Source organism: Coenobita brevimanus, chromosome 77 (assembly GCF_032717465.1).
Source record: "Coenobita brevimanus isolate Jiangsu-jjx chromosome 77, ASM3271746v2, whole genome shotgun sequence".
In the NCBI taxonomy this organism is placed as follows: Eukaryota; Metazoa; Arthropoda; class Malacostraca; order Decapoda; family Coenobitidae; genus Coenobita; species Coenobita brevimanus.
Window position 1 is genome coordinate 22873615 of NC_137030.1, and position 24086 is coordinate 22897700.

The window sequence follows — 24086 nt, forward strand, 5'->3', positions numbered from 1 at the left end:
TTCACTGCACGACATACGTATGTATATGTGGCTGTGGCATATTTCTTGTCTCTGACACTTGCGCTTTGTTTTAGCTAAGTCAGTCAATGCATGAAATAATTCTTTGTGAACACTCGCTGCGACTCTATTGTATTGGCACACACCACACTCCTTCACGAACACCTGTAGCATGTTTGATGTATATTCCACACAATTCCATACGCATTTTCACTATCAGAACCACAATAATTCCATCCCTAAATACCTTTAATTCTTCCTTCCCAACTATGAAAACTGTACGTGATGCCCGCCCCATTCCACACTATGGTTCCATAATTTCACAAAGCCAGCCACAACATCTTTCACACAAAATACAGTTTAGGCATTGGCTTCATTATATAGGTATTTGTAATCACGCCATAGGGCCTTAGGGAGGGCGAGAGGTGAAACCCCGCAACAGTGAACACGCATATCGGCTCTAAGCCTAACGCTTGATAACAGACACAATTCCTTTTCGTGACATATTTCTATGTTCCATGGACAATATCACATACAAATATGTTCACAAATATTACATTATCACACTGAGTCCATAGGGGCTTCAGCTCAGGCAGGAGGGGGAGAATTAGTAGGAGTTTAAAGGGACAGTACACCCAACATAACCTCACCTCCTGGCTGCTTGGAAGAGACTGAGGTATATCGCTATATGCTGGGCCTCGTGAGGCAGCTCAGTGTTGCCAATGCCTTACCATTGGAAAGTGCTGTACTCTCTACAATGTGTCAAAATTTGACGGGATTTTGCCAAAAACGTAATTTTTGGCTAATTTTTTTGTACTTAGGAACACGATTTGAGTGACTGATCATCTTTAAAACAATCAACATGGAACGCGAATAGCGTGACTGACATTGAGAGGGTAAATAGTAGAGCGTGTGTAAGAATGGGAAATGCTGTGAATGATTGGTTTCCCTTGAGAGTGGGGCTGCGACAGGGATGAGTGATGTTGCCGTGGTTGTTTAATATTTATATGGATGGTGTTGTAAGGGAGGTGAATGCAAGAGTTTTAGGTGCAGGTCTGAGCCTGGTGAATGTTGATGGTGGAGAGTGGAATCTGAAGCAGTTGCTGTTTGCAGACGATACTGCACTGGTGGCTGATTCAGAGGAGAGATTGAGACAGTTGGTAGAGGAGTGTGGAAGGGTGTGTGAAAGGAGGAAATTGAAAGTAAATGAGAATAAGAGTAAAATGATGAAGTGTACAAGGTTGGTAGATGGTAGGGGGATGAATATAGTTTTGAATGGTGAGTTGCTTGAGGAGGTAGTTTTAAATATTTAGGGTCACATGTTGCTGTGGATGGTAGAATAGATGCAGAAGTGAAATTTTAGAATAAATGAAGTAGGTAAGGTGCTGGGAGGAATGAAAAAAGTGTTTAGATGTCGTTTGCTTACAATGGATGTAAAGAGAAGGTTGTATGAGGGTGTTGTGGTACTGACTGCATTATATGAACAAGCCTACGCCATTTCTATCCTTAATGACCTAGAGCTGCTTGTACAGCACCCTACCCGTATCCCTGACTGCCTTGGAGAGAGTTCCAACATACTTGATTTCTTCCTTACAACTAATCCTATTGCTTACACTGTTAATCTTTTCTCTCTGTTGGGCTCCTCCAATCACAACTTTATCACATTAACCTGTCCTATCGCTCAGATAAGGATTGTGGACCCTCCAAAGAAACGTCGTCTGTGGCACTTTGGAGCTGCAGCTTGGGAGGCCCTCAGGCAGTACTTCTTTGATTTTCCCTGGAATGATTATTGCTTCCATGGCTGGGAGCCATCTGGGTGTGCCTTGCGCATTACGGAGGATATTCTCTCTTGCATGGAAGCATACATTCCTTTCTCATATCCTTTGACTAATGCACGAAAGCCTTGGTTTAATCATGCTTGTTCTAATGCTGTTTGCAACAAGGAGAGGGCCAATAAAAGTTACCGGAGCCAACCCACCCCTGAATCACATCTTTTATACGTTTCTGCCCGGAATCGTGCTAAGTCTGTTCTTCGCTTTGCTAAAAATAATTTCATCTGTACAAAATGCTCTCAACTCTCTAACTCGAATTCTTCCTGCTCTTTCTGGCACCTTGCCAAAAACCTTTCTAACAACTTTACATCATCATCCTTCCCTCCTGTTTTCTATTCTAATGGCTCTGTAGCTATTTCTTCTACTGATAAAGCAGATCTCTTCGCTCAGACTTTCTCCTCCAATTCCACCTTAGACGATTCTGGCGCTGTTCCTCCATCACTTCCCCCCTCTGACTTCCTCATGGCTAACATTAAAATTTCTTCAGCTGATGTATTTTCTGCCATTGCTGGACTCAATACTAATAAGGCATATGGGCCTGATGGAGTCCCTCCTGTTGTTCTCAAGAACTGTGCTTCTGTGCTAACACCCTGCCTAGGCAAACTCTTTCACCTACGTCTATCAACTTGTACCTTTCCTTCTTGTTGGAAGTTTGCTCTCATTTAGCCAGTCCCAAAGAAGGGTGACCATTCCCAATCCTCTAACTATCGCCCAATTGCTTTAACACCCTGTATCTCAAAAGTTTTCGAGTCTATTCTTAATAGAAAAATTTTAAAGCATCTTTCCTATCACAACATTCTTTCTGATCATCAGTATGGGTTCCGTCAGGGATGGTCCACAGGGAATCTTCTCACCTACCTTTCAGACTCCTGGTCATCCTCGTTTCAGGACTTTGGGGAAAGCTTTGCCATAGCACTTGACATCTCAAAGGCTTCTCAATCGAGTCTGGCATAAATCTTTAATTTCCAAACTGCCCCCTTACGGTTTCTATCCTTCTATCTGTGTCTTCATCTTTAGCTTCCTTTCTGGACGTTCTATAGCCGGTGTTGTAGGCGGCCATCGTTCTTCTCCTAGATCTAAACAGTGGTGTTCCTTAGGGCTCTGTCCTATCACCAACTCTCTTCCTTTTATTCATCAATGGCCTTCTAAGCTGTATATCTAACCCTATCCACTCATATGCTGATGACTCCACCCTTCACCTTTCCATTCGATTCCCGCAATGTCCATCTCAGCAGTTACTTCAACAAACAAGGGATGAGGCTATGGAACACCTAATATCTGACTTAGTCCGTATCTCTGACTGGGGTAAAAATAATCTGGTTGTTTTTAATGCATCAAAGACTCGGTTTTTCACCTATCAACCCGTCAAAATCTTCCACAGGTATACCCACTAATGTTTAATAATATTCAGCTTAATCCTGCATCATCCTTGAGCATGCTTGGTGTTTCATTTACTCGGGATTTATCTTGGAAAGATCATATTACATCTCTTGTAAAATCTGCTTCCAAGAGATTGGGTATGCTAAGCCGACTCCATTCCTTCTTTACCCCTGCACAGTTGTTGACTCTATACAGGGGTTCTATTCTCCCCTGTGTGGAGTGCAACTCTCATGGTGTGGGGAGGATCCCCACATACAGCTCTTCTCAATAGGATGGAGCAAAAGGCTTTTCTTCTCATTAACTCTCCTCCTCTTACTGACTTCCTTCAACCTCTGTCTCTTCACTGCACTGTTGCATCTTTATCTCTTTTCTATTGCTACTTCAATGGTCACTGCTCCTCTGAACTGTCTTCATGCATTCCTCCACCTGTACAACGGGTGCGTAGCACCCGTCTAGCAGCAAACTCTCATCCCTTTTCTGTCCAACTCTCTAATGCAAGAGTTCCTGCTTCCTATGATCTCCAGTCTTTCAAATGCAGTGTGTCCAGGCAACTCGAAATGATCGGATCTTGAATTTGGCTCTCTCTTTTATTTTGTTTGGCTCTCTCTTTTTTTTTGTTTTTCTCTTGGAAGGAACAGTTTTGCTGTCTCGTTGCCTTTGGTTCCTTCTTCCTCACATAAAAAAAAAAAATATGGGTGTAGCAGAGAGGAAAAGTTTGAATGTAATGGAGATGAGGTGTCTGAGGAGTATGTGTGGAGTGACGCTTATGGATCGAGTGCGAAATGATGAAATGCGATGGAGAACTGGAGTTGTGCGGGAGATGGCTGGTAGAGTTGAGCAGAGGGTGTTGCAATGGTTTGGGCATATGGAGAGAATGGATAATGAGCGATTGGTGAAAAAAAAACTAGATTTGATGTGAGAGGTGTAAGGCTGAGAAGGAGACCACGAATAGGATGGATGGACAGTGTGAAGAGAGCCTTGGATGCGAGAGGGATGTCTGTTGAGCAAGGAAGAGTGGCTGTTCATGACAGAAATAAATGGAGAGAAACTGTGAACGAATAAATGATGACGCGGCCCTGAGGGATATACTCCCGCATTTGGTCTGATCAGCTGGTCAGGTCAGGTGCGGGTAAGGGGATGGGTCTATTATGATGTGGCAGGGGTAAACCAGCTCTGCTGTCGGGCCCTGCTGCGGATGTCACTGATTGCACTGCGCAGTTGACCCTTGTGGGGTATGGTGAGGTGAGGATCTGTCCCTTCTCCCCTTTGGGGCTAAGATGAGAATGAATGTGTTTGAATGGATGAGTAAATGGGGAGTGTGTCGTCCTGTCCCGGCTACCTCCCTTTCCTTGGGGGAAGCAACCTAGGTATATAGATAGATAGAGATTACTTATCATTAGACGGACTTAAGCTAATTTCCATTCCTTATACAGAAGAGAGAGAGAGAGAGAGAGAGAGAGAGAGAGAGAGAGAGAGAGAGAGAGAGAGAGAGAGAGAGAGAGAAATGTTGGAAATACAGTTAGTTCACCACTTCACTAAAATGTTTTATTTCCCACAGGAAGGAGCAAGACGAAAGTAAAAGTAATGGACAAAATTTTATCTGATTGACCATTATTGGATGTGAAGGGCAGCCAGGTTCTGAGGTCTTAAGAAACGACTTTAAATAGATGTGAAATTCCTTGATTGCATCTGAAATAACGTGAGGACGTATGAAGCGTTTGAGGACGTATGAAGCGTTCACTGAAAGTACATGCCAGAGGGGAAGAGATTGTTGTGGGTGTATTCCAGCGTGGCTTATAGGGCGAAGTCACACAGCCCCTGAGTAGCGCGACGATTAAAAACGATCCACTTATAACCTAACTTCCAAATAAAACTGAGAGAATACGCTGGGGATGAATTAAATGAAAGCGAGCGAACGAGATTTACAGATATAGGAAGATCCATAGACAGACAGAATGAGATAGACAAAGATTCCGATCAGATTGCAGGTAAGCAAAATCTTCAACACATTCCAAACATGTTGAAATGAGAACGTAACTACGAGGTCGACACTTCCAGCTAAGAGAAAAACCTGAAACTTGACCTGCTCCTCCTTCATTTTTTCCATTCGCAGCCACTCACTCTGTTAATTAATTTACTCAACTTTAAAACTCCAGAACCTCTACCAAAACAGCTCTTAATTCTGTTACGCAGTTTTCCCGGCCTCCTACCCCCTCCTACCCACCCAACCCATCACCTTTACCCTCCACATTCACAGTCTCAGTAAGATACTATGTATCTATCTCTCTATCTATAAATCTATATATCTATCTGTCCCTTTATCCACAGATAGACAGACAAATAGACAGGGGAATAGATCTGCTCCCTAAGTACTGTTGCCAGTTCTGTATTAATACACAAATGTTACACCCATATAGAGCGTTTTTTTTTTCTGGGTTCAGGGGGGAAAAGGCGTCCTCGAAATGAAGGGGTTAAAAGCCGTGGCAGGGAAGTCCATCGGCCTGATTTTTTGGGGGGAGGGGAGGAGAACACATGATGTCATCCAGCAAGTCGTCCTCTGGGTGAAGGAGTTAGCCACTGTCGTCCGATGACCTATACTTCACATTTGCTTTTAGAAAATTTTATTAAATTTAGGATAAACGTTTCCAGCTGGAGGAACTAGTCACAGCCAGCATGAACCCATTCACTAATAGAGATTTATCCTAAGATGAACTAAATCGTCTGGTGACATCAAGAATAAAGAATAAATCTATCATAGGACTCAAGAGGCTTAGGATATTTTATACACTGGGATCTATTTATTATCTGATGCTCCATTCTGTGAGGGTGGCCTGGGCAAAAAAAGTGTCTCTAGGCATCTCTGTCTATAATAAGTAACACCTCCCCGCCCTCCTCCAACGACGCATCTCCCCCCACCCACCCATCACCCATTAACCTCCATGCATCTACCCTTATCCATCAATTAATTTCTCCACACTTACACCACCCACCCCGCCCTTCCTCACAGCTACTCGAATCCGCCTCTTAATGTCCCACATCTACCTTCAGCCATTCCTTAACCTCCCCACATCTACCCCCACCTATCCCTTAACCTCCTCACATCCACATCACCCACTCCTCCCTTCCCCATATCTATTCCTAACCACCGTGTACCTTCCCGCCTCTACCCGTCCCTTAACCTCCACATATCTACCTCACCCACCCTGCTTTGCACAGTCTCACCTACAACACCAAGAACCAAGAAGCGGTGCTAAGGCACAACAAACCCGTCCCCGGCAATCATTTTGGTGCTGACGTGTAAAAACGACAGGATATCTAGTCAAAGATGTCACATATCAAATTTGGAGCAAATTGGGTAAAAACTGACGATTTTACGACCATCTGAAAATTCAGGTCCGACCCACCTGACACTGATCCCCTACCGCTAACTGGGGAGGAGACCACCATGATGTAATGAGGCATGTTATAGGACGTAGATTTGAAAGATACACCTTTAGGTTTTGGTTTCATGTTGATATGTGGAATTTGAAAGGAGTTATCCCGAAAAGCGATTTTTTGAAAAACATTTTTGGGCCTACAGCCTGTGGCTTGGCCCAGTTTGGCCTAAAATTAATCAGGTAATCAGAACGTCATAGCCCATTATCCCTGTAATTCTTAGCAAACTTGCACCGGTCGTTTTTGCGTGCAAAGTTGTTAACAGACAGACAGACAGACAAACAGAGTGAAAACTAATCCCGTCCCAGAACCCTTCAGGGGCGGGGACAGGTAAAAGTGAAAAATGCTCTGAAAAATCCTAAGGCACTCATAGGTACTGAAATTAATTCTACCATACATGCAGTGGTTAGCTAGAGAAATACAGGTTAATAAAAGCATTTTGGAGTTAAGGGTCTCTATTTTCTTATGTTAGATGGTGCTTTAATTAACCATTTTGCTAGGCATACCAGTCATAGCAACATTCTAGGAAAATATAATAAGTCACAAACAATTTAAACGCTAAAACTCAGTTCTTTTGAGGTGTAGGAGCCTACGTCTAAGCTCTTTTCTCTTCATTTACCGGTTAATTATTTGAGTCTTTCATAAAATGCATTAAATAGTTTGTCTAGTAACCAGAATATACTGTAAGGTAAAGAGTAGTACATAGAAAACGAGCGTATTTTGAGCGTAAGGTAAAACCATCTGGGATGTTGCAGTAATCATTGTCTGTGATGGCAGAGTGTTTCCCCAGATGTGCAGCGTTATTTTTGTGATAGGCTGTACACCCGTCAAAAAAATATAAAGTATCATTAGGCATGGAGTCGATCCCAGGCTTTTCGGGCATTGTTACCCGACCTGAGCCTGTATGGTTGGTACCCCTACAGTCGCGGCCTGTAGGCATCAATGGGTTCATCTGTTCTCGAGGAATGTGAATTCAACGAGGCTTCATATAATATATTAGGCTTATCGGAGGCCATGTCGTAACTGTAAAAGAAGGGACAGGCTGCATGCATGGCACGATGACTGACTGCTGCGACTGGGACAGGGGGTGTGCTAGAAGGGGTTGGAAATAAAACGCACAGGTGCTTCTCTCTCTTAATTTTCCTATTTCTTACTCACTACAATGCGTTTGGAACTCTTGGTTAGAGGAATGGGTTACGGAATACTTTTTGATATTTATGTATATAAATATAATGATGATGGTGATGATGTTTATTATTATTATTATTATTATTATTTTTATTATTGTTATTTTTATTATTATCATTATTATTACGAGCGAGTGAGAGCAGCGAGCGAAACAATGTTTACATTCACCCGAGAAATGTGCAGCCCGACACGACCCAGCCCGGCCCAACATGACCAGCCTGACAGCCATTGTTTTTGGAGGCTAAAAACTTTCCACTGTCTGAGATAGAAGAGAGATACTTTCAGCAGGTAGTAGATACATTCAGTAAAATTTGTTTTTAGCTGTACATTTACTGATGAGACCAAAGAAATCCCTTGGAATCCCAGCTTTCCAAGGGAATGTACCGAGGGCTTCAACTGACATGCCCCACTATGAAATTATATTAATAAGATTTCCTGCTGTAACACTGTGTTTTCTAGCATGAATTCTAACAATTAAATATCTGCCCATAATTTTGCATGAATAGGATAGGAGGTGAAATCAGCAAGAGTAATCTCTTATTTTGGGGTTATATCATTTGATCAATAGCCAAACGTTTACAGACGCAGTTCGTCAACAAGGCAAGTCAGGAGCGGAAAAAAGAACATTGCGCATGTGATAAATGCTACAGCGCCTCGCTACATGCACATCCAGAGAGAAAATGTGAGAGGTAAAACTTGAGAAAGTAAATATTTTAGTTCAATGATTCTTCTGTTATTGTTCAACTACCTCATTAAAAATTCTCAAAGTTTACAATACGATGAAATTATGATGATAGGCATTGTATATTTTTTGGCCTACATCCTGGGGCTTGGCCCAGTTTGGCCCAAAATTACTCAGGTGATCAGAACGTCACAGCCCATCATCCCAGTAATTCTTGGCAAACTTACACCAGTCGTTTTTGCGTAAAGTTGTTAACAGACAGACAGACAGACAAACAGAGTGAAAACTAATCCCGTCCCAGAACCCTTCAGGGGCGGGGACGGGTAAAAAGTGAAAAATGCTCTGAAAAATCCTAAGGCACTCATAGGTACTGAAATTAACTCTACCATACATGCAGTGGTTAGCTAGAGAAATACAAATTAATAAAAGTATTTTGGAGTTAAGGGTCTCTATTTTTCTTATGTTAGATGGTGCTTTAATTAACCATTTTGCTAGGCATACCAGTCATAGCAACATTCTAGGAAAATATAATAAGTCACAAACAATTTAAACGCTAAAACTCAGTTCTTTTGAGGTGTAGGAGCCCACATCTAAGCTTTTTCCCTTCAGCTACCGGTTAATTATTTGAGTCTTTCATAAAATGCATTAAATAGTTTGTCCAGTAACCAGAATATAAGGTAAAGTGTAGTACACAGAAAACAAGAGTATTTTGAGCGTAAGGTAAAATCATCTGGGATGTAGCAGTAATCATTGTCTGTGATGGCAGAGTGTTTCCCCAGATGTGCAGCGATATTTTTGTGATAGGCTGTACACCCGTCAAAAAAATATAAAGTATCATTAGGCATGGAGTCGATCCCAGGCTTTTCGGGCATTGTTACCCGACCTGAGCCTGTATGGTTGGTACCCCTACAGTCATGGCCTGTAGGCATCAATGGGTTCATCTGTTCTCGAGGAATGTGAATTCAGCGAGGCTTCATATAATATATTAGGCTAATCGGAGGCCATGTCGTAACTGTAAAAGAAGGGACAGGCTGCATGCATGGCACGATGACTGACTGCTGCGACTGGGACATGGGGTGTGCTAGAAGGGGTTGGAAATAAAACGCACAGGTGCTTCTCTCTCTTAATTTTCCTATTTCTTACTCACTACAATGCGTTTGGAACTCTTGGTTAGAGGAATGGGTTACGGAATACTTTTAGATATTTATGTATAATATAATGATGATGGTGATGATGTTTATTATTATTATTATTATTATTATTATTATTATTTTTATTATTGTTATTTTTATTATTATCATTATTGTTACGAGCAAGCGAGAGCAGTGAGCAAAGCAATGTTTACGTTCAGCTGAGAAATGTGCAGCCCGACACGACCCAGCCCGGCCCAACATGACCAGCCTGACAGCCATTGTTTTTGGAGGCTAAAAACTTTCCACTTTCTGAGATAGAAGAGAGATACTTCAGCAGGTAGTAGATACATTCAGTAAAATTTGTTTTTAGCTGTACATTTACTCATGAGACCAAAGAAATCCCTTGGAATCCCAGCTTTCCAAGGGAATGTACCGAGGGCTTCAACTGACCACTATGAAATCATATTAATAAGATTTCCTGCTGTAACACTGTGTTTTCTAGCATGAATTCTAACAATTAAATATCGGCCCATAATTTTGCATGAATAGGATAGGAGGTGAAATCAGCAAGAGTAATCTCTTCATTTTGGGGTTATATCATCTAATCAAAAGCCAAACGTTTACAGACGCAGTTCGTCAACAAGGCAAGTCAGGAGCGGAGAAATGAACATTACGCGTGTGATAAATGCTACAGCGCCTCGCTACTTGCACATCCAGAGAGAAAACTTGAGAAAGTAAATATTTTAGCTCAATGATTCTTCTGTTATTGTTCAACTACCTCATTAATAATTCTCAAAGTTTACAATAAGATGAAATTATGATGATAGGTATTGTACAAAGGCTCGCTCGCTCGTCACGTGCTCACATAGCGCACTTTACTGGTTATTATTACAGTAGTAGTAATAGTAGCAGTAGCAATAGTATTTTTATCACTATCATCATTATTGTTAATGTAATACTGTAGTGGTAGTACTAGTAGTAGCAGTATCAGCAGTGTCATTATTTTTTTTTTATTGATATTGGTGGTACTGGTATATGTAATATTTTTTGTTTATTTTAACATTTTTATTACAGTGCATGTCCTACTGGCTTCCATGTGTTGACAGGTCTTATTTGTGATGTTTCGAAACAGTTCCATTAACTGTATCAAAGCATTGTTGTATTCACTCGCCTGTGGATTCTGTATACATTAGGCTGTATTTCTGAACGTCTCTTTACAACAGACGCCTACAGCTTTATGGAGTTCTTCCTATGCTGAAAGGATCTAATAGAAGATCCCTGGATCATCGTCTGCCCACTCCCACCCCCGTTGCCAGTTGTTATGATATGGAAAAACTGGAGCACCAACTGTTAACGAAGCTCTGGGAATCATATCAGCCACCTCGTCTTGTTTCAAAATGGACCATCTGAAAATTTCATTTATTTTTTTTTTACGGGTGTACATCAATTATAATTCCCGCAACTACCAAACGACGTGAAGGCTACACGTTGTAACGCATGGCTGGCACTGTGGATGAAACAGCTGTGGCGTCGACCGGGGAGCCAAACCTACTTTTATTTCCCTGCAGCTAGCTGTGGGAAGGCCTCTGGTCCTACCCTGGGGAAGCACTGCCTACCACAAGGGGACGCTGGATCCGTAGACGGTGATTGTTTCGCCCTGTACCTGTAAGACGGCTCCATATAAGCGGTTGTTTACTTGTGGTCGACGGGTATATTATGCCAGACAGACCAAGGCCAAAGATCAGGAGCAACTACCATATAATTTCATTTAACTTAAGGGAGACGTCTTGTGATGAAGGGATTTGGAAACTATATATTCCCCTGGTTTACTATGAAAAATCTTTCCTCTGCGTGATAATACTGTCAGGATGTAGAAGAGACAATAAAAAAAAATGAAGATAGTACAAATAAAATAATAATTTGACCATTTCAGAGAAGTGGTTGATTTTCTCCATTCCCAGAGCCTCATTCAAATTACTCACTCTCCCATAAATATATTTCACACACACACACACACACACACACACACACACACACACACACACACACACACACACACACAAATCAGCTCTTACAGGTTCCAGTAATTCTGAACAAACTTGTATACAGACAGTTCAGTCTTCTGAACTATATACGAAAAGTTTATATGCCCCACTCTTCCTCATAATTATTTCCTCTTTCATCAGCATCGTTCTTAATTATTAGCATTATTCTCTTTTTTCTAATATTTTTCCCTCGCTGGGAAAGATAAGTTGTCTGAAACGTCACAAGTTCTCTACTTGGCTGAGGTAAGGAATAGGTTAATGAAATGAATATGGTAAAAAAAGAAAAAAAGGGCAGATTTTCCACAGGACCTAGCAGCCTATGCCCAGAGTCGGTCACTTATAAAAAAAAATTTATAAATAAAAAACACTCCCTCTAATACAGGTTCTGGATGAGACATCCCGAGCATTGACTCAGTAATGTCAACGTGGTGACATGCTAATGTACGAGTATGGACGACGTAGGAGGACTGTTGTGCGTCAAGGTACGGACTATCTAATCTATGCCCAAAATAGGAGACATTTCATACATCGGTACAAGAGGTAAAAAAAAAAAGTCATATTGGTTACACCATTTCGAACTTAGTCAGCACAAGCAAGCTCCCTTGATACCTTCAGACTGATTACAATTTCTATCTTTTCATTTGGCAACTGGTAGACACTTATTATTTCAGATTAGGAGAGTACTGAAAGAGCTAATGTAATCAAGAAGGATCGCCTCGAGTGCAACACCCTCACCCATCAGTCATACGACTGAACATTTAACTTTCCCTGTGACGATTACATTCTACTGATTTCTGAAAATAATAGAAGAATTATTTCAATCATGTCTCACTCTTACCCCTCCACCAGATATCAACCAGATCAATTTGAAAGTGAACTGACCTTGCTCTGTGACCCTGATAGTTGACCTTACCCTGCGACCTTGACTTTGACTCCTCTTAAAATCGAATCCTTCACCTTTACCTTACCCAAAAGTTTCCCACAAAGTACGGTGAAAATCAAACACAGGCTATCTTAAGTTTACCCTGCCATCTGACCTTGACCTTGACCTTTGAACTACTGTTCTCATACATTTTCTGGGTGCAAGCAACTTTTCCCCCATATGTTTGTTTTTTTCCGCTTCGGTATTTTTTTTCCTCCTGCCCTCAACTTTTAACCAGTGTACACGACCTTCCTTCCAGGAGCGCGTGACTTTTTTCCATAATGTAACTTTTCTTTAAGTTTTCCTTGCACAGTTGACTTTTTTCCTACAGTTCTACTTTTAAGTCCCCCGCATGAGACTTTATCTCCAAGTCCGAGCCCAGAACATTTTGTCATACGTTCAAGACTTTTAACTGTGCATATGACTTTCTTCCCCGGGGATGTAACTTTTTTCCGTGCTCGCATAATCTTCCACTCACGTATGAACTCTCCCTCCCCCCTCCAGTTTTTTTCCCCATGTGTGCAAGACTTTACCCTACTCGCACCCTGCTTGTGTCTTGGTTTGCCTGTGCGTGCCCTCTATTTTGGTAACTACAGCACTGAGCTGGCTAACACACAAACTTTCATATTGTAACCGTTTCAAAAAACACTGAGCAATTACACAGGTGGTCTGAAATTAAGTAGGGATCACAATTTATTATTTACTCGTATTTGTTACAGAAATGTTTAGTCTTGTCAAATTTTCTGAGTAGCCCTGTATTTCTCATTTATTTGAGCATGCCAAGGATTTTCTCCTGAATTATTCGGTGTTTATAAATGTAAAAAACAACTATCATATTTATTTATATTTAAGTTTGTTACACGAAAGAGTAGTCCCTGGTGACGTTTATCCTCTAGTCACATTCCAATACTATTTTATGCCATAACCCAGTGAATGAACACCTGGCGGGAGCTGCGCTGCAGAATTATTTATAGTACGAAAAACAGTAACATCAGACGCTCAAGTTCACCAATACTTGCGTTTAGAGTTTATAGTACGGTCCTTAATAACAATAGGTTTTGGAGTTTGTACTTGCACGGGAACTCTTCCCGCCGAGTGTAGCTCCCGTGCGTTCCACTGGCCCGCACTTGGGGCTTGGAGGGCAATCTGACTTAGGCCACCCTAGAGAAAGGGAGAGTCGTTGCCTGTACGTATCAGAATAAATATCAATTTGGCCTCGCTGTTTCCGTTTCCCTTCTGGTTCTCACCCTAACAATAGGGCAATAATCATTACCTTGCAAGTCGGCAAAGTCTGACAGGAAAATTCCAATGAACAGTCAATGGAGACCAACGTAGGAACGATAACAAATAAAGTACCATTTTGTATATGAAAATGTGTCGGCTCCCCAGTAGTCAGAAGAACGATGTCCAGGTTCTGAATCAAAGATGCCAGATCACTCCAGGAGTTATAAAGAGTACCAGCCCACAAAGCATGACGCCAGGTCACCTAGGAGAACAAGTTGCCTAGGAAGGTGACGTCTGAAGTGATCAATATCGGCACGTGAGACAGGTACAGAGGGTGGTACGTAGAGGGAACAAATTATGTAAGTCCTCTCCAGGAGTAACTCAATGGCCACGCCTGTAGGGGGGACTGTACATAAAAAGAAGTTAATGGGATATTTGTGAATCACACGTGGAAGGTGTGTGCAAGACATTCACAAAAGAAATATGTCCAGCATGTGATGTGGTGTGTGGGGTGAAGAGAAGACGGAAGGGGGTGCAAGGAACAGCATGGTGGAATGAAGAGGTAAGGCAGGCTGTGGCACAAAAGAAGAAAGCATGCAATGAATGGATGAGAAATAGGGGCGTGGAAGAAGTTGAGAGGCGGAAGAGAGAGTTATATGTAGAAAAGAAGAGAGGTGAAAAGATTAGTAAGAGAGAGTAAGAAGGGCGTGGATGAGGAATTTGGAAGGAATTTGAATGTCAAGTTGAGGGAATGTAAGAAAATGTTCTGGAGAGAGGTGAAGAGAGTAAGACAGGGGGGCAGTGAAGTTAGTAGGGGAGTGAAATATAAAAATGGTAGATTACTAGTGGAGAAGGGAGAAGTGAGCAGATGGAGAAAACACTTTAAGGAATTGTTGAACATAGAAAATGGAAGTAATGCAAGTATAAGTGGCTGGGGAATGGCTGGGAGAAGGAGGGAGGTGAGGAGAGAGGGAGAAATCAGTAGGATAGAAGTTGTGGAGGCAATGAAAAAAGTCAAATTTGGGAAAGCCCCAGGAATTAATGGAGTGTGTGGTGAATGCTGAAGCTTGGGGGAGAGATAGTAGTAGAATGGATTTGGAAGATGTGCAGATTGGCCTGGGAGGAAGGTAGAGTCCCGACAGATTGGAAGTCAGGTAAAATTATTCCCTTATACAAAGGAAAAGGAGAAAAAGAAGTGTGTGGTAATCATAGGGGCATTTGTCTTCTTAGTGTAACAGGAAAAGTGTATGGTAGGATACGTATTGACAGAGTTAGGGAAATAACAGATAATTTGTTGGAGATGATCAGGGAGGTTTTAGGAAGGGAAGAGGTTGTGTAGATCAGATATTCATTCTTAGATCTTTAGTGGAAAAGTTTCTAGACAAGGGAAAGAAGTTGTATGTGGCCTTCATGGATTTTGAGAAAGCATATAACAGAGTGGATAGACAAGGATTGTGGAAAATATTAAGAATATATGGAGTAGATGGGAAGTTGTTGAATGCTGTGAAGAGTATGTATGACGGTGCTAAGGCTGCAGTGCGTGTGGATGGTGAACTGAGTGAATTTTTCCCTTTGAAAGTTGGGTTGAAACAGGGATGTGTCATGTCTCCATGGTTGTTCAGTCTTTACATTGATGGGGTAATAAAAGAGATACAAGGTAGGGCAGTATATGTTGGAGTGGCCCTAGTGAGAGAGGGTAGTGTTTGAAAACTCCCTGTGCTGTTGTTTGTAGATGATACTGTATTGTTAAATGAAGACGAAGGGGAGCTTCAAGGTTTGGTGGATGAGCTTGGGAAGAAGTGTTAGAAACGGAATCTAAAGGTGAAGGCAGGGAAGGGTAAAGTGATGGTCTTTGAGAGAGGTGAAGTCAGTGAATGTACAGTGATGTTGGATGGTGAGGAAATGGAAAGTGTGAGTACGTTTAACTACTTGGGGAGTGTGATGAGTAAGGATGGAAGTCTGGAGGGTGAAGTGCTTGAAAGGGTACAGCAAGGAAGAAAGGTTGCTGGTTCCTTGAAAGCAGTGATAAGAAACAGGGAAGTGAACATGGAAGTGAAAAAGAAACTACATGACAGTACTGTGATACCAACTCTAACGTTTGGAAGTGAACCTTGGACGTTGTTGGAAGAACACAAGTCAAGAGTGAGAGCAGTGGTAATGAGTTATTTAAGAGGAGCCTGTAGAGTCACATGGAGAGATAGGCTGACAAATGAGGATATAAAAAGCGTTGTGGTGTGGATGTGGATGTGATAGGAAGCGTTAGGAGGAACACACTGAGAGGATGGAGGGTGAGATTGATTGATTGATTGAAAATAATTAAAAAGTGGCGGCGCACCTGCCAGGGTCATATGCCGCCGGACACCAAAGTAAAAGGTGCAGCTAAATAAAAAAATGCATATTCAAAATAAAGTTAAAATCTGTTAGTAGGAATAAAACACTGAAAATAATAAAAGCATAATTTATAAAATATCAATTACTTATAAAGTGGAAGGAGGCCTGCCTCCTGAAGAAAAACTAAAAACATCACTAAAATCGCTAGAGGCTTCACCGAGCACTGAGTGACAAAGCAGTAGGCACCACCTGCCCCTTATGCCTATGGGAGGAATCTCTGACGCAGGGTCCCCCAGATCTCAGCGCCAACACTCGACCAGCAAGTGACAGACAGGGTAAGGGGACACAAGGCAGTCACTCACCAAAAATACGGTTGAGTCTCCCCACCACCCATGAGGAACCCATGTGTAAGCCGAGAATGGCCAATACGAAGACCTAGCAAAGAGCCACCTCCAATCTTCCGAGACATGGAGGGGAAGAACTCTCTGGCACAACGACTCTGAAAGATTTCTTTCATTTTATTATGAGAAATGGGCAACATCCCAGTGTCTCTGCCAACACGTTCTAACTGAACGTACCGCAGGTAAAGGTGTTACATCTGAAGCAGGAAGGGGGTAGTCGGTTGGGGGCTGTTGAGAAGACGCAGTTTTAGCTCAAAGTATCTGCTCCTCTCATTGCCCACCACACCTACATGGTGCGATTGGAACCCAACAGAAGTTCACGTGGTGGCCCACGATGGCCAAGAAGAAAAGCCACTCTAAAATTGAATCAAAATCAATGGATGAGATGCATTAAAAGACTCCAATGCAGACAGAGGCACTACGTGAGTCACTATAAATCACAAAAACGGATTCGGGGAGAGTAGAAAATGATTTTAAGAGCATATAAAGTTGGGTAGTCAGCTCTCCTGCCGTATACACTGAAGTAATGACAAGGAAGGCTACCGCCCCTACTAAAGGAGGGGAAAACTCAACACCAAATCCTTACTTCAGTATCAGTCTTAGACCGTCAGTATAGACGGGTGACAGAACCCTCATGAATAGAGGCATGTTCTAAAAAGAGAAAGAGGGACATCTGAGAGGGAAGCAAGTCCATTTTTTCAACACCGGACCTACAAAACGTCACATTGAGTGGGAGTAGCCAAAACCCACCCTAGGGATCCGATGTGGACAAATTGTCAATCTCGGGACAGAGAGGGCTAACATAACAGACCGGACCCTGTAACCAAATGACTTGGGGAAATTAGGGACGGGGTGTCATAAGCAGAAGATTGGGAATCCTGGGAGACAATGGCACGAGAAACTTGAGTCTGGAATGCGGTGAAGACGATACCAACACTCCTCATCATTAGCAACTGGCATCGTAAATCCAAGGGGAGTACACCAGCATCTACTAATAAACTTGTAATCGGGGATGATCTGAATGCCCTGGTTGCCAGACGTACAATTCTCAGCATGATGCACAGAATTTTACAACTGGAGACAGGCATCTATTGCAGAGGAGTAAACCTCACATCCATATTCAAGTTTAGGAAGAATATGAGACCTATGCAAGAGGAGCAGGGTCTGACGGTCCAGCATCCCAAGAGGTATGAGCTAAAACCTTCAAAAAGACTCAAAGCTTTAAGACAAGTTTCACCTTAAGCCCGTGCTGTCCCGAGGATCGTACTTCCACTGTCCTCACGTTTTGTCACAGCTAATCCCGAGGACGTACTTCAACGTCCTGCAATTGCAAGGTTTCATAATTTCCACAATTTTCAATTTTCGCGAGTCATTTTGGTGCGTATACACGGGACACCTCTCTGCCTCAACAAAGATGCCAGGCCTAGACAATGCATTACCCATCATGACCTCTTCCCCCCCCTGCATGCCCTTTTCTCAGCAATTCACCTGTTATCAGTGACCTGGCCAGTTTAGCCATGTCATGCCACGGTACGAAATTCAGGGCCAGAGTAGATTCCCCACTCAATGACAATGTGGAGGACAAACTTTACATAGCTTTAGAGGAAGAAACAGTTAGAAATGATGATCAGGTAATGTGGCAAAAAAAGGTCAGGTATTAGCGAGTGAAACAATGCTTATAATGCCTATATTACTTCTTGAAAACCAATATACTTTTGTACTACATATAAATTCGTAACAGTAGATAAATAAATACTGTTTATGATGGTGTGAAATAGTTATCCTCCCCATAGAACTTCGTTTTCTTTGGCGCCAACCTGATAGAAAACCCAGTAAAGTAAGGAGGCTCTCCTACCTGTAATGAGTATTTTAAACCTCAGGTGAGCGATTTCTCTATGAATTTTCGATGTTTCTCACCAAAAGCGAAAGTTTTAGCAAAAAAAAAAAAAGTAAAAAAATTGCCCGGGATTGGGGGTTACCAGTGGTCAAAAAGTGGACGGGACTGGGAGGGTTAACAGAGTGAATATGCAGAAACCCAGGCAATGCGTCTATCAAATAAAAGGCCCAGAAACCTCTGCTTCTGGCTCTGGGTGGACCTCACAAAGACAACAGCTCTACAGCCACTTTCTTTGTTAAAGAAAACCGAAACCAAGTGAGATTCTGCTCAGTCAGAAATTCTATTATAAGCTGCAACTTCCTCTCTATCAGAGACATTCTAGATGCTGTGAAGGATATTGAGAGGTCAACGACATATAATGATCCTCGTACACCGTCAGGAAGTACACTGTTAACGAAGCAGCAAACAGAGTAACACTTGTGATACTCCCTTGTGGTACTCCGCCTTCTAGTTCACGGGCATTTGAAAGCACTCCTCCCACTTGGACCCTTAAAAAAAGGTTAGATAAAAACTGTTGGATAAAAATAGGCAAGTGCCCATGAAGACCAAACTTATGGAAGGGAAAGCAAAATGCCATGATGCCAAGCACTGTCATATGCCTTCTCCAGATCAAAGAAAACTGTGACCTGGTGTTGTTTAGTGGAGAAAGCCTCACAAACAGAAGACTCCAAGGTCAGCAGTGCATCAAAGGTAGATCGCATTTTTCGAAAAACCACACTCACAAGTAAGGGATACAAGTCACCTCTCTCCAAAAAACCACACAAGCCTAACATTGACCATCTTTTCCAGAACTTTACATATACATGACGTTAGAGAAATAGGCCGATAATTCGTTGCCTGTAGGTGGTCCTTACCTGGTTTGGGGATGGGGATAACCACAGCAACACTCCAACAAGCCGGAAACTCCCCAGAACACCAGATCGTTTGTATGGCAGTGAAAGCAAAAACAAAAGGGACTCATCAGACAGGTGATGTAGAAAGGCATGAGGAATATCATCATAACCAGGAGAAGAATCATGGCACTGAGACAGAGCTGCCTGGAGTTCAGAAATTGAAAATGGACCATTGTAAGGCTCTCCCTCAGCAGAGGCAAAACTGAGACCACGAGACTCTAGGTAACTGACGGTGAAAGCCAAAGGCGTAGTTCTATGCTCCTCTGGGACACACTGGCAAAATGTTCCAGCAAGCAACTCTGCAACAGCAAAAGGATCAGCCATAGTTCCACCTGCTGCAGATAAAACGGGAGGAGATGGAACAGTAAATTTCCAGAATTCTTCTTTCAATTCGGTTCCACAGCTGGGTGATGGAAGTCCTTGAATTGATGGAGGAAACATATCTCTTCCAGTGATGAACGCCTGGCCACCTTTAAACCCCCCTCATATGAGCTCGTGCCCTCTGATATGCTATCATATACTGATATCCTACTGTGATGACGAAGTCGAGAGAATGCGACTCGCTTGGCTCTCACTGCGGAAACTGCACCTGTGAGTTCCACCAAGGAACCGAACGTTTAGGAAACTGACCCTTCATTTTTTTGGAATAGATAATCGGGCTGCTGAGTGCAACACTTTATTGAAATATGACACTGCCCTTACTCAAGCCAAGCCAAATTCATTGAAAGTAAGGGAAATAGAACTTAATTCCCTGAAACGTGGCCAGTCAGCTTTATCCAGAAGCTATAGGAAGACGTGGTTGGAGGTCCACCTGCACCAGCAGTTAAGAGTAAAGGAAAATGAGCCGCTGCCATACAGCCCAGGCAACACATCCTAGTTAAAATCTAAAACAGCATCAGCTGAACATAAGGAGAAATCAATGGCATTAAAAGTTCCTGTCTGGCTATGGAAATAAGTCATTTAATTGGAGTTTAAAATGCCCAACTCCTCATGTTCCACTTCAGAGGCCAGCATTACACCCTGAGGGTTGGCCTCACTGTTACCCCATAGTGGATAACCATTCATACTCTCCTAGTAATAGAAAAGGGGAGAAGGAAGGCCATGAATAAGGCGTTCCCAGATCTGCCCTTTCAACAGTAGCGCTGGGAGGAGAAGATAAAGACTCCAAACCGTATACTGCTGACGTAAAAACATCCGGACAGCAACTGCCTGCAGGGGACCAGAAACATCATGATGACTATATGGAATATCCTGGCTAGGAAGCATAGCAGTCCCTCCATGACGACCTTGGCTTGGCACAGTGGATCAGAATAAAAAAGCATTGTGGCCAGAAGGACCGGGAGGAATAGCCTCACCAACCATGTGGTCTCCTTGATACACATGCATAAAGGAGTAAATCGAGAAACCACGACACAGTTCCTCATAGTTGCTATCGTAAAACTCGACAATTCCACTGGGTGATACAAACCCGTATAGTGAAAGCGAAATTTATGATTAAGTTCGGGACCGTACACCTCCTGACATATGAGCGGGTTTGGAATGATGCTTAGGAAGGCCCCTTGGGAAGAGAGTGCTCAGCACCAGGAACCTCGCGACCTTGGTGTCGCAGGCATCCGTGGACAAACGTGAGGACGAGGAAGAGGAAAATTTTCCAATACTCTTCCTCCGAGGTGAAGTAATATCTTGGCTTGGAAAAGGCTTGGAGGTCGCCTTGGGCATATGGGACGGCTGTATACTTCTGTTAAAAGCCCCAGAAGTGGAAAGAGTGTCAACGGGATTCGAACCCTGTAAGGATGACTTTGTACTTTTCAGAACTAAAGCACCAACGGCTTCTCCAACACTATCTCCAGGCGAACTTGACCACAGGTGAACCACCAGCTGCATCTTCCACCTGGCTAGACCCCCTCAGCCTCTGAGAGGCAGAGAGGAACAAGAGAGAGGGCAATACAAAGTTCGACAACAGAGACCTGCAGGTTTGGTTGTCAGGGTTTGAGGACTCTGACGAGTTATGGTGACGTTTATTGCACAGTATGAGCCTTTGGTATACTGGACAAGACAGGATGAGTTAAAGCAACATGTACATCCGCCACTACCACAGAAGTGCGCAAACCGTCAGCTTCTGAAGTGGAAGTAGGAAAGAAGTTACTAAGTGGGTGGGCGTGAAACATACTTCATATACTAGTAAAATTTCAGGGGTACATCCATTAAGTCACTAGTTGGGAAAGTGGTCACTGTAAAGGGTTTTATACCTGGGCTTCACATCTGGGTCAAAGTACGACATAGAGGTGCCCCTGAAAGGGCAGAAGCATACGTAACTCCAGGCTGAAAGAAGAGAGTGTTAGGACTCCATATTATAATTACAAATCATAATAGATAGATAGAGCAATAGATAGATAGAGAGATGAGGAAAGCAGGAAGTTTGATGATGAGAAGGTACTGTGTCTGCAAGAATTGGAGCAATGCTGTGCATGCTTACACACTCTTAACTCATGGAATGCTTTATAGGCACACGACAGCCACTTACTGACCATACACACACACATACACACATACTCACACACAGGCTTCTAGAACTTTCCGATCACAGGGAACACACGTGATACGTCTCCTGTTTCACCAGAATTTAGGGAAAGAGAGCCCAGAAAAGAAGCTATTATAGAACAGACAGGTTTGAGTATAGCTTAGCAACTTCTGGGAGAGAGAGAGAGAGAGAGAGCGAGAGAGAGAGAGAGCGAGACAGGGAGACAGGGATTCTACTCATACCTTCACTCGTGAGTGAGAGACTTGTTATTACTTCCAAGACAAATAAAAATAGAAACCCATGTTCTTCTCTTTTACCTCTCCTGTCATTGCAATTTATTAAATGGGAAAGAAGATTATCTACTTACAAAGCTACTCAAGTATAACAACTGCTCGTCCACAAGTCTAATATATATATAACCTTACCTCTAAAAGCAATCACAAGTTTTATGACATTTGTATGGCAGCGGTGGGATACTAAATCCTCGGTTTACGAACTAACAGTGAATCTCTACAAAATATCAAGATTGAAAAAACAAAAAAATACCTCTCACAACCAGCTCCTGACAGTTCTCTCCAACCAGCCCCTCCGTCTCCCCGATCATCACGCTGATGTAGAGGTGAAGAGGTCACAGGCTGCATTTTGCAAGAAGCTTCTATCAACATACTGATGCAAACAATCTCAGCCTCTATGACGAACCAAATGAACTACAACCATCTACACTCAACTACAAGTAACAACTCTACGAGTCGTCTGTATAATCTTCTACACGCACTCTGCCAAGTAGCGGCAGTCTTCATCCTAAGAACGAGTAAATCATAAGAAAAAAGGACCACTAATACCTCGAGGAAGAAAAACGGAACAAACAAACGAAGGGTGAGACACGACTCATAACTCATCCTGCTCATTCATCTTCACTCAAGTTACTCATCGCTACTCATTCACTCACTCAATAGCTACCAGTGTGGGAGGTCGACGTCATCAATGTTGCTTGCTGAAAAGACGCCACGTCAGTCAACTCACCATCTGCACCACCACCTTCCACACCATTCCCACCACGGCAAAAATTAGTGAGCAGCGATAGTTACTTCATTTACAGCAATACACAGTGATAGACAATAAGTTTCTGCACAAACATATAAAACGTGCTGTATAGTTACAGCTTAAATATTAACATACTTACTATGGTTATCTGCATAACTCAAACACTAAATAATCAACAACGATAAATATTCTACACTGTATATATTCATTCATTTATTATAACATTTATTTTTAATATCATCATATAAAGCACATTTATACCTACATAAAATACGTGTTTCATACATACAAATATACATTTATTATATCTACAAAGTGATAAAGAAAATATGTCATATCACAGTTACTCTAGTGAGCGATTAAAAGAACTGTATTAAACATTTATTAATTAAAGCTACCTAGTGGAAACATATAAATTAAGTAACAAGGTAATCTAGAAAAAACAAATGGCCAACACAAATGACGTTAGCAAGAATGAACATCTTCAACACAATCAGAAGACAATGATTTTCACAGTGTTATTACACATTACATTACCCAATGATAGGTATACAAGTGAACAACAAGTCAAAGTGTATATAGTTAATAATTGTATATAGTGTATATATATATATATTTTTTTTTATATAAAACAACAAAATATGGGACTATATAACATCATTTCTCATAACACTCTGTGCAATATAAACTAAATTTTAAAAAAATATCCTACAAATGAGCCAGCAATTATGCAACCTCGAGCAACACCCTAAAAAACGTAGACAAACGAAGAAAAACAAACTATAGATAATCAATACATACAAAAAAAGAAAGAAAGAAAAGAAGAAAGAAAAAGTAAGAAAGAAAAATAGAGAAGGATGCAAGATCACATATCAAACGAATGAAAATAAGTGTAAGTGTTACTACAAATGCCAAAATACCACATAAACTACAAAACAAAAAAGAACGGTTGTCTCCACAAGCTAGTGGCATGGCACATCATATCATCGACATCAAAAAAGCATATGTTAGGACTGCAGGGAAGTTATTACAATGGTGTCAGGACTGCAATTATTACAATTATGTAACTACAAACGATATGTAACAATTATGTAACGACAAACGATTTTATTATGTTACAATTTGCTACAATTATGTGACCATATAAACGATATAAAAATA